Genomic DNA, 11686 nt, shown 5'->3' with positions numbered 1-11686 from the left:
GTGGGAACCTTTCCCAACATTTTGGCAAACACACTGTGTTATCAAACTTCTCGATCTGTGCCAATCTGATAGGTGAATGATTGTAGCCCTCTGTGGTTTTAATTTGCATTTATCTTATTGTGAGAGAGGTTAAGCAAGCTTTCATTTTAACACTTCCTTGCATTTATTTTCATTATTCTGAACTTTGTGTTTAGATCCTCCACTTATTTTTTAAAAGATTTTATTTATTTAATTTTTAGAGAGAGGAGAAGGGATTAGAAAGAGAGGGAGAAAAATACAGATGTGTGAGAGAAGTATCTATTGGTTGTCTTGCGCATGCCCCCTAATGGGGAGTTGGCCTGCCACCCAGGTATGTGCCCTGGCTGGGAATTGAACCAGTGACTGTTTGGTTTGTGGGACAACACCCAACTGAGTTACACTGGTCAGGGCGATCCTGCACCCATTTTTTATATGTGTTTTTGGTCTCTTTTATTATTCTCATACAGGAGCTGTTGTTAAGGTATTAAAAACTCAACCTGCCAAGCACCACACTTCTTCACCGTTTACTTGCTCTGACAGAGTTATCCTAACTGATCCTTGCCTTTCTCTTTTTTTAATGTGAAATTAAATTTTAAAAAGTTTTCTGTTGCAGTTGACATTTAGTATTATATTAGGTTCAGGTGTACAACATAGTGATTAGACATTTACATACCTTACAAAGTGTTTACCCCCAATAAGTCTAGTACCCACCTGGCACCATAGTTAGTACAATAATATATGACATTATTCCCTGTGCTGTACTTTACATTCTTGTGAATATTTTCATAATTGCCAATTTGTACTTGTTAATCCCTTTCACTTTTTTCACCCCTCCAACCTCCCTTCCATCTGACAACCATCAATTTGTTCTCTATATCTATGTTTGTTTCTGTTTCCTTTGTTTTTTGCATTCTACATATAAACAAAATCGTATGGTATTGTCTTTCTCTATCACAATTTTCAACAACATGAACAGACCTAGAGGGTATTATCCTATTTTCCTTCTTTATCGCCCAAAAACTTCAGTAGGTTGTTTCAAGTGTCCATTCCACTGCAAATCTTTAAAATATATACATACATACATACATACATATATACATACTTAGCACTTCATCTTTGATATTGGCTGCAATTTCTTCCAAGTTTGCTATAGGCACTTTCACTTTGTTTTTACTGTATCTTTTCCCACATAATTCTATTTCAAAAAGTCACATTTATCAAAAGTTCTTTCATTTTCTTCTAAATTTTATGGTTTCACAGTTTTTTAAGTATATTTTATTGATTATGTTGTTAAAGTAGTTACAATTTCTTGCCCCTTTGCTCCCCTCTACCCAGTACCCCCCTTCCCTCCAGCAATCCCACCCCCACTTAGTGCATGTCCATGGATCGTGCATATAAGTTCTTTGGCTTGACCCTCTCCTATCTTATTCTTAACTTCCCCCTGTCTATTTTGTACCAACCGATTATGCTTCTTAGTCCCTGCACCATTTTTCCATTTCCCCCCCTTCCTACTCCCAGCTGATAACCCTCCAAATGATCCCCAAACCTATGATTCTGTTCCTATTCTGGTTTGCTTAGTTGGATTTTGTTTTTATTTTTTAGATTCAGTTGTTGATATTTGTGAGTTTGTTGTCATTTTAGTGTTCGTAATTTTGATTTTCTTTTTCTTAAGTTTCTCTGACATTTCATATAATAATGGCTTGGTGATGATGAACTCCTTCAGCTTTACCTTGTCTGGGAAGCACTTCATCTGCCCTTCCATTCTAAATGATAGCTTTGCTGGATAATCTTGTTTGTAGATTGCTTTTCATCACATGGAATACTGCTTGCCAGTCCCTTCCTGCCTGCAAAGTGTCCTCTGAGAAATCAGCTGATAGTTCTATAGGCACCTCCCTGTAGGCAACTCTCCGCCTCTCTCTTGCTGCCCCCAGGACTCTTTATCTTTCACCTTTGGCATTTCAATCATGATGTGTTCTGGTGTGGTCCCCTCCGGGTCCAGCTCACCTAAGACCCTCCATGCTTCCCGGACCTGTATGTCCATCTCCTTGGCAAAATTTGGGAATTTTTCCTCATTTTTTTCAATTCTTGCTTCCTCATTCTGCATTGGTTGACTGTTTTTTTCTTTCTTATGTCCCAAATCATTGATTTGAACCCCGTTTTCCTTCCCTACACCATTGGTTTTCTGTGGATTTTCCTTCGTTTCACTTAGCTTAGCCTTCACTTCTTCTCTTATGCATTTGCTGTACTCAAGCATATCTGTTAAGCTTGTAAGTATCTTTATTGACAGTGTTCTGAATTCTGCATCTGTTAGGTTGTCTGTCTCCTCATCTGTGAGGTTGACTATCTCCTCGTCGCTTAGTTTTCCCACTGGAACCTTGATCCATTCCTCCTTTTGGGTCATACTTCTTTGTCTCCTCATTCTGACAAGCTCCTGTGTTTGTTTGCTTCCGCATTCCAGGTAGAGTTGTTGTTCCTGTTATGTTGTAAGGGGCGGAGCCTTGTGGATTCGTCAGTACAGGGCGACCTGTTTCACCATGTTGTGGCACTGTATGTGGGGAAGGAGTCTGAGAGGGAATGATGCCACCTGCCCAGCACTCACCCCTTTTCCAGGGACCTCTTCCGCTTTTGCACCAGACTGGCACCCCTCTAGCTGCTACCCTGGCCATCGTTCCCAGAGTGGGTTGGTCTGTGGACATTCTAGAACTATGGGGGTCCTTTAAATGAGTGGACTCTGCTGAGACCAGCAGTTTCTGCCTCCATCCCAACCCCCACTGGTACACAGTCAGAAGCAATGAGGCTTGATTTTCCTCAGTTCTGGGATCATGAGCCGCTAGGTCCGGTGAGGAGCTGGGAACGCTCCCCAGGTGTCCCTCCTGACTTTAAAACGTGAGACTGTGCTTTCTGCTGGCCTACCACTGCCACCACCACTGCTGCTACAATACTGTGTCCTTTCTGTCCCTGCCCCACCCCTCCTACCTGTCTGGACGTGTATTTCTTCTTTATATCTTTGTTTGCTGGACTTTCAGGTAGTTTGATTTTCTGGAACTTCTGGTTGTTTTTAGTTTTGAGGTAGTTGTATTCCTTCTTAGTTGTGGATGGAGACGCAGCGTGTCTGTCTATGCCTCCATCTTGGCTGTAAGTCTAACATTAAGCTCTGGTTTCATGTTTTAATATTTAAATATTTGAATCATTTCACATTTTAGTGGAAGATAGGGATCGAACTTTAATGTGTCTTCAGATATATTTTCCAGTATGCCTGCCCCAGAATCTGTCTTCTCCCCAATGAAATAAAATGTAAAATGTATAACACACTAATCTCCCCTATGTAATTGAATTTATTTCTGAACTTGGCACATCAGCACTTTGATTTGGCTATTTGCCTCTAGGTTCTCTCTCTTCCACTAGACTATGAGCTTCCTGAGGTCAGTCTGTAGGATCTGAGATTTCATTTCACTCTACTTACAAACTGACCAGCCTGCTGCTGTGCCTCGCACGCTAGCAGAGCATGTGAACTTTTTGAATCAGAGATTTCTGGCACAGAAACTTCCTTCTGTTCTTCTTTCATCTCAGCCAAGCACCATGGAGGTGACATGCAGAGGCCCAATGGACGCTACCCGGCAGGGGCGCTGTGACAGCTGACACACTGGACTTGGGGGAACCCACTTTTTTTGTAGCAGGAAATAAGTAAGCTAGTTGTCCTGGAGGGAAACCTTCACTTTATCTCTTAGGGTGATTGGCTGCAAAAGCAATTCCTAAAAATGGCTTGAGTAAAAGGAGGCCAGGGACATGCAAATTTCATTTGCCTTGCCAAATATTTGGGAACTGGAGACACCCACGGAAGTCTTCCCTAGAAGAAGGAAAATCTGGGGCTGTTGTAGGCTTGCATTTTGGTGTCCACAGGACTACACACAGTGTTTAACGCAAAGCAGATGCCTAAAACATATTGATCAATTTAATAGAATCAAATATTTCATGGGATTAGTATGAATTTACCACCAGACTACATAACTGGAAACCATTTACTCACTATTATTCCACACTAAGCAGATAAGGTCTTGCACTCTAGATCTAGGCAGGATCAGTAGTACAAAAAATTAGCTTTTGAAAAATTAGCCTAAAAGTAGACTAAATAGAATCACTGATGTTTGACTAATTAAAACAAAATTTCCATGAAAAGAAATTTAGAGATTTTATTTACAATTTCATTCCCTGTGAAGTATTCAGCAGATAACTTTTGAAAGCACTCACTGAATTTAAGTGCCCTTAATAGCTTTTATTTAATTTTTTAAATTTAATCTTTATTGTATTTTTTTCTATTACTATTTAGTCCCCTTATACCTTCCTCTCCCCAGCAGTCACCACACTGTTGTCCATGCTTTTAAATGGATGTGTCTTATTTATAAAACAGGCACTTGGTTATTATCACTAAAATGTTGTAATTATGCATTTTTATGTTTGAAATTGTAATCTTATCCTGACCAGGAATACCACCAAGAAAACAAACTTGGGGAGACAAAAAAGGGTTTCCCCCTCCTATGAAAGTAGTTATAATGCAAACACCATTTAGAAGAGAGAAAAGTGAACTTGTTAAAAAACTTAAAGGGGGAAAAAAAACAACCAATAGGAAACAGCAGTGAGACACAACGGCAAATAGTTTCATTATATTTAAGGAAGACTTTGAAATGAATGACAGGGACTTCAATGTCATTAAAAATGGAGTTGTTACTCTCTAAGTGAGTATTGAATAATGGAAGAACCAGGGTGATGCTTCCATGGGGCACATTGAAGATGTCTAGCAGCCAGGTGGAAGGTCAGAGGCCACATGAAGCTGCAGTATTGACAACAGCTCTCAGGATCACTTGCAAATCAATGAAAATCCTAAGTGCTCAACATCTAACATCAATAAAATAAAAGACATTTAAAGCAAGATTAATTAAAATTGCCTCACTTTATCTTTTACTTTATCCCATTTCTTCTAAGTGCAAAACAAAATTTTAATTAAAAATTGGTTCTAGTTAGCAAAAATGAAGTTTAGTTCTTCTTTTCTTACTTTATTTTCATATCACCTTTTCCAAGAATTTTTCTGAATATGTAATCTGACATGATATAAATACTTTGTGAAAATTCCTGGGCTCAAAAATGAAAATCTTTTATCTACCATGTATTATTACTAAGAAGAGGCAAATATGGCAACATTAGGAATTAAAATAAAGCATTAACAAAATTAAGAGAAATGCTAGATGATGGTTGTTATAACATATAATAAGTTTTATTTCCAAATTATATGTGACAATATTGTAACAAAAGGTATGAGAAAAAGAAATTACTCAAATATAAGTAATTTAAGAAAAAGTGTCTTATTATTTAAATAGAAAAATCATAGGGGCAAAGACCAGTTCTAAATAATCCCTAAAATATGTGTGATACTTAAGAAATACTTAGCACATGGTTATTAATTCAGTGTTTGCCAGTTTTTATATTTTGAATTGAGAAAGATATAACTTCATCTACATGATAAATGATAGACCGGTTTTTTTATTATTCTGTAACTGAAAAGTAATTAGCTCAGTGACAATCTGCATAATAATTTCCTTTTAAATGTATACTGTGAGGGATATGGGTGTTATTTCAAAATTGGAATACACTTTTAGCTTATAGAAGTTTTAAAAGCACGTACACATTTACCAAAATAAAAACAGAAAAATATCGTGGCTCAAAAATTCATATATTTCATTTGCTGTGTGCTTTTAAATAGAATGGAAAAACATGACTTTTTAATTCCTACAATATACTATCTAAAAAAGACGTTCTTACAGTATAAAATGTAATTTTAAGAAAATTTCAATGTAATTCTTATTTTTCTCTTTTAGCAAGACAATAAACTGACATCTTAATAAAGAACTAGCAAACTTGAAAATGCAGGCTGATGTTTACACTTCCAGCAGTAATTCTTAGAATGTGTTTATCTAAACTGAAATCTCCATTTAACATTTAACAGTCCTCAGGAAATGGCAAAAGGTGGCATTTGCTTTAATTTCACAAGTTGTTGCTTTATTTCCTTGTGAACTTCACTAATCCACATTTCTCTAAGTTACTTTAGTTAGTATCATTTGTTATACGCATTCTAAACAAAGCAATATGTGTAATACATATGTAAATAGCTAATCATGCTTCTTAAACATTATATGTAGACTCACAGGACAGCTTAGTAAAGATTACCCAGTAGGGGAATTAAAATATCTAGGCTCTATTTTCAGTTGTGTTAAAATCATATATTTATGTTACCAGTATTATAATAGAATAATATATTTTTTATCCTATAGACTAGTTAGAATCAAATGACTTAACTTACATAAAAACACTGATAAACTTACTCACTATTTATTGTTATTGCTATTTTATATACAGGCTTTTTTTTCAACCTACATATAAAAGTAGCTGAAGAATATGTTTAATAGCAAATAAATTGTCTTCTGATGCCCTCACTCTATTTGGACTTAACTCTAAAATACCATCACTAATTTAAATAGCTCTATCATATGCATTGCCTAAAAATTAAGACTGAAGCAATTAAGAAAGGAGATGTAATTTATACATACAGAGTTGATAAATAAGTGATAGCTACATTTTACATATATTGGCACTTTGTTACTTATAGTTCTAAAATGTTTCCATTATATATAGTTTTCAAAATGTATTTTATTTCCCAACCGTACTTCTTTCAAAATTTGCTTTTTAATATCTCTCAAAAGGACTTTGACTTCGGCTTATTCTAAAAATAAAAATAAAAAAAAAGTGAGACTGGTAGGCCAATTTAGTGAAGAAATCTAATAAAAAGTTTACCTGTGAGATAAGCAGATCTTGATTGTAACATTTAGGTTTGCTATAGTAAACATTCCAAAACAACCCTTAGTATACATTCTTGTTTATTTTTATTTTGTTGGCTATAGAATTTTCTAAAATCTTAAATGAACGTGAACTTATTATCTTGATACTTACCCAATCATATAAAATAAGTTCTTGAACTTACTAATATATCCATTCCTCATTTGTCATCTTATACTGTCCTTAGTCACTCGTTGTTTCTTTGTTTTATTTCAAATCGTTTCTATTAACTTATTTAAAGATTTGTGCAAAGAAAATGTATGTTAGGTTGTAACTAACTTTGTACAAAAGCAGCCACTACTCAGGCTGTGACAACTCGCAGGAAAGCCAGGTTCTGTCTTGGGAAGAAACATTGCCAGTTGGTGGCAGCATTCACAAGAGTGGGTCACATTTCCTCTGTTATCTTTGGGTTGGATTTCAAAACAACTATAGAAAACAGACTCAAAGGCAAGCCGGGTAACAGCATGTGAACTGCAGAAAAGTGGAAGATTTCTGATTATAATGCAGTTCCATAAAACACTAGAGCATTTGGCGAAAAGGGTGGCTTGTGTCCTATTTACCTCCTGAGCAGTTTTAGAAAAACAGGGTGAAAGCTTGCTTCTAGAACGAACAGTGGGATCAATGAACATGGGCTGATATTTCCTCCTCCCAACATTTGCTCTCTGTTCAAGGACACTGCCAGCCATCCTCACTGCTCATCCCCCTCCCTCTCCTAGAAAATATAGCTGTGTCATTTTAGACTTTTTCTTCCGTCATCTGTTCATGAGCTACAGACTGGAAAACAAACAATTTCGTTCTGCTCTCCTAGAAAACAATAACAACAACGAACAAAGGTTTTCACCCAGTAGCTGGAACATTAACAAGGGGAACTATACAAGACATCAATTTAGTCATACAAAACGTAATTATAGGACAAGCATTCCAAGGAAGAAGGATGTTCTAGAAGAAACCCCTTTTTCTTTTTTATGATTCAATAAAATCATACAGTCAATAATGTAAAATGTTTATATTAATCATGGGAAGTCTTAGGGATTTTTTTTTTAATCTAGAAATACATTTTCAAAATTCAAACATAACAAAATCCAGAGGTGAATTTATAAGAATTTTAGGTTACTAACTGCAGTAACTTTGTAATTGGTTGTTTCTATGTTTAAATTTCTTCAACATAATTATATTAAAAATGAAAATGTTTTGAATATTTGGTTAGCTGTTTTTGTGCCTACTGAATGAGTATTCTTTGAGATACTGTTAATTCAATTTATATTTTAGAGAAAAAGTCTTATTATAAAAGTTACAGTAGTTTGCTTTATCATATATGCACATGAAATATTCCTTTATTTTAGAAAATCCTTCTTCCCAAAATGAATATTTAAGAGTCTATTTGAAATAAATCAGTGTTTTTAATTATCAGAATATATACTAAAGTGGAAAGTCTTTACATTTCAAAGGAACTGATACAATCTATTAACAAATCCTGATTCTTTAGACATTTGGAATGCCGTACAATAAATACTAAGTGATCTGAACAACAGTTATGTTCTCTCATATAAAGCATTCTGTTGCTCAGAATTAGCATGTTACAAAATACTTGTGAAATTTCAGTTGAAACATATTAGCAAATATATTTGTGAAAAAACTAGCTGCTAAAATGTAGGAAGTCCCCTTATGAATCCTAGATGAGAAAAAGTCTGCTGTTGCATGGTTCATTCATCAGAGAAAGAGAAATTTATTAAATGAGCTACTAAAATATATTATTTACAAAGCAAAATGTGATAAAATGTTTGCCATTCTTTTAAAAGACAAATATATCTTGTGACATAAACCTCTGAAGTTAAAATCTATACCTCCTAAAATAATTTTAATTTAAGGCTATTTTAACTGGTCATATAGTATTCCATGTAATGATGTCCCTAGTCAGATTTTAGACAGAGTTAATCTACATAGGAAATACTGTCAAATAGCTATAGGATTATGAATTAAAAGGAAAGAAAAACCTTAAGTGCTGAAATGTTATTTACTTTTCTTCTCCAACATATGCCTTTCTTACATGAAACAGAGAAGAATATAAATGATGCTTACTATTATTAGTAGCAGTACGGGTTCTGATACGTTTTTAACATCTGTATTTTAAAGAAATGAACTATTTTGTGAAAGACAATTAAATTACGCCAGAAAGGACTTATTGTTTTAATGAAAGAGTCATAGCATAAAATTATCCCCTCCCCCCAAATCACTCCTTGCTAAAAGATATGGCCATTTTGTTATCCATGAAAGGAAAAAGAACTTCCAATGAAAGATTGTGAACCATGAGAAAAAATTTCATGCAGACTGCTTGCTGGCAATAGGCCACACAAGCAGTACCCAGCCCTGCGTGGAGAGCAGGTTAGCAGATGTTGTTAGCTGACTTGCTGAAAAAGTATGGGAGAACAGTTGGAAAATCACAAGGTGTGGAACAAGCTTTAAAGAAATAAATAGCTTATCTGGCAATCGAAAGGGAGAAAGAAAATGAATTCCTTCACTGAGGAAGAAGACTGGGACATTTCTAATTACAAAGTTTCATGAACTGACTTCTTAATGAAAATGGAAATTGTATTTAGAAGTCCTAAGATTTTAGAATGACAATTAGTCTGCAGTTTTGTTGTAAAAGTGTGATCTTGTATGAAAACACCCCTAATACAGGTAATAATTCTTCACCCTTCCCTCTTCTGCCCCTAACTGGAGACTGAGGCAGTATATGGGGAAAGTGCAAACTGCCAAGTTAGAGCTTCTGACACTTTAACTGAATACTGGCATCTTACACTAGAATAAGTCCCAAGGCGGTGGCAAACAAACTAGGATGACACCGTTAACACCATTTATGTCCCTTGTAAACTGGGATATAAATCATCACAAAACGATTAAAATTGAAACACAATTTCTTCAAGCTCTAAGACAAGAATCCCTTCATCTGAGTAGACATATTGCTAGGCAACATTTGCTAACATAGAAAGTGCAACAGGATCTAAAAAGAATAAAAAAACCAGGGTACAATGTCCATAAAAGTGATTGCTCCAATACACATGATCATACATGTACAGCACACATATACATACACACACATACACCTATAGATGTACATATACGTACATGAATGCATAGACACATATTGTACATGCACCTATACATGCATAGGTACACAAATGCATACACATGCACACTTAAAAACGGTATTCTTAGAGGTATTTTTAAAGCATGGTTTAAAATAGAGGCACAACTTCAAATATATTTCTTTGAGCAAATTCTATTATATTGGCCTCACAGATTATTCTTCCCATATTTATGGTACTCACAAATGTATGCATGCTAAAAAAATTAAAACACTATGGTTTTTGTGTAAGTAGGGTTCTCTTGGTACACAATATTAACAAGCAGAATCTTTAAGTCACATTCTTACAAAAAATGTTAAAATATATCAACCTTTCAAAAATTACAATCTTTAGTTATTTTCCTTAGATTTAATATTTCATTAATTTAATAAAATAAACTTTTATATACTACAGAGGATATTCAAAGGCAAACTCCCAGGGCTTAATAAAAAACAACCAACATTATTATTTCGAATTATTTCATGAAGACACAATTTCTTTTTTAAGACAAGGATTTGTTTTGTTAGCTTAGTTTCTGGAAGACTTGGAGCCTGCTAGGATCTCAACCCAGGAACTCCCACCCTCACAAGCAGACTGCACTTTTGTCATTTACGAGAAGCCATCGTATGGGTCCTTGTTTGCAATCCAATTTTAAAGTCACAAAAGCCGCGCAGATGTAAAAATTCGAAGCCCTTATTCAAGGGTATCTTCAACGCACCAGTCGCTGCCGGGAAAGGACACACAGGTCTGGAGCCGCCCACCTCCTCCGCTTCGGTGTTGGGTGCCCAGGGCCTGGTGGGAGCGGGGCATCCTTCCCGGGGGACGAGGGTGGGGGGAACCGTCTCCAGACGCTGTTTTCTCGCTGGAGCCCGCCCTCTTCCCGGCACTATGGAAACTGCATTTTTCTACGTCTCCCGTCCCCCTCTTTCTCCTATTACATCCCTAACAGACGATTTCAACTTCTTGAGAACCTGACAAGTGAATGGCGCTGATGACGCCTGGGAAAAAGCCCACGATCCGGTTGCGGGGGAACTGCCCCCCGGCGGTGGGAGCCTGGGAGCCGCCCGCCACCAGTGTGGCCCAGAATTGGAAGCGCCGCGCCCCATCCCGCACCCCGGCTCTCCTTCCAGGAAGGGGCACGAAGCTGCCCTTGATCGAGGGCTCACCGGTGACTAACGTGATGCCGGCCGGGCACCAGGGAACCACCCAGGCGGAAACGCACCACGGCATGTGGGCGCGCGCCCACCCTGAGACAGAGTGCGAGATCAGCTTGCCGAAGTGTGCGTGTTGGTGGGAGGTTACCAAAGGGCAGCCAAGTTCATTACCCCTTCTTGTCTCCAGCGTGCGCGGAGGTGGCGGGAATATAAGGGACCAGAAAAGGGGGCTACCGACCCATTCCCTGCGCCCAGTCCCCGCGGGCGGTCTCCGGCCTTGATTGCCACCCGTCCCCGCCCCCTGCAGTGTCTCCTCACCCCCATCCCCGAACCCCTTCTCGGCGGAAGCTCGGAGCCCAATTAATAGAGTCAAAGGCGGGAGGAAAGGGCCCTGCGCTGGGTGGCTGGCCCCCGCCCCTTCTGCGTGCCCCGTTTCCCGCCCTGGGTGGCATCTCCTGGGCCGGCATCCATAACGAACCTCTGATTAATGAGGCTCGGGCCAAC

This window comes from Furipterus horrens, unplaced genomic scaffold (genome assembly GCF_987537825.1).
Source record: "Furipterus horrens unplaced genomic scaffold, mFurHor1.1.pri manual_scaffold_12, whole genome shotgun sequence".
NCBI classification, from domain to species: domain Eukaryota; kingdom Metazoa; phylum Chordata; class Mammalia; order Chiroptera; family Furipteridae; genus Furipterus; species Furipterus horrens.
The sequence above is the reverse complement of the archived record's forward strand: the minus strand, read 5'-3'. Positions refer to the sequence as shown.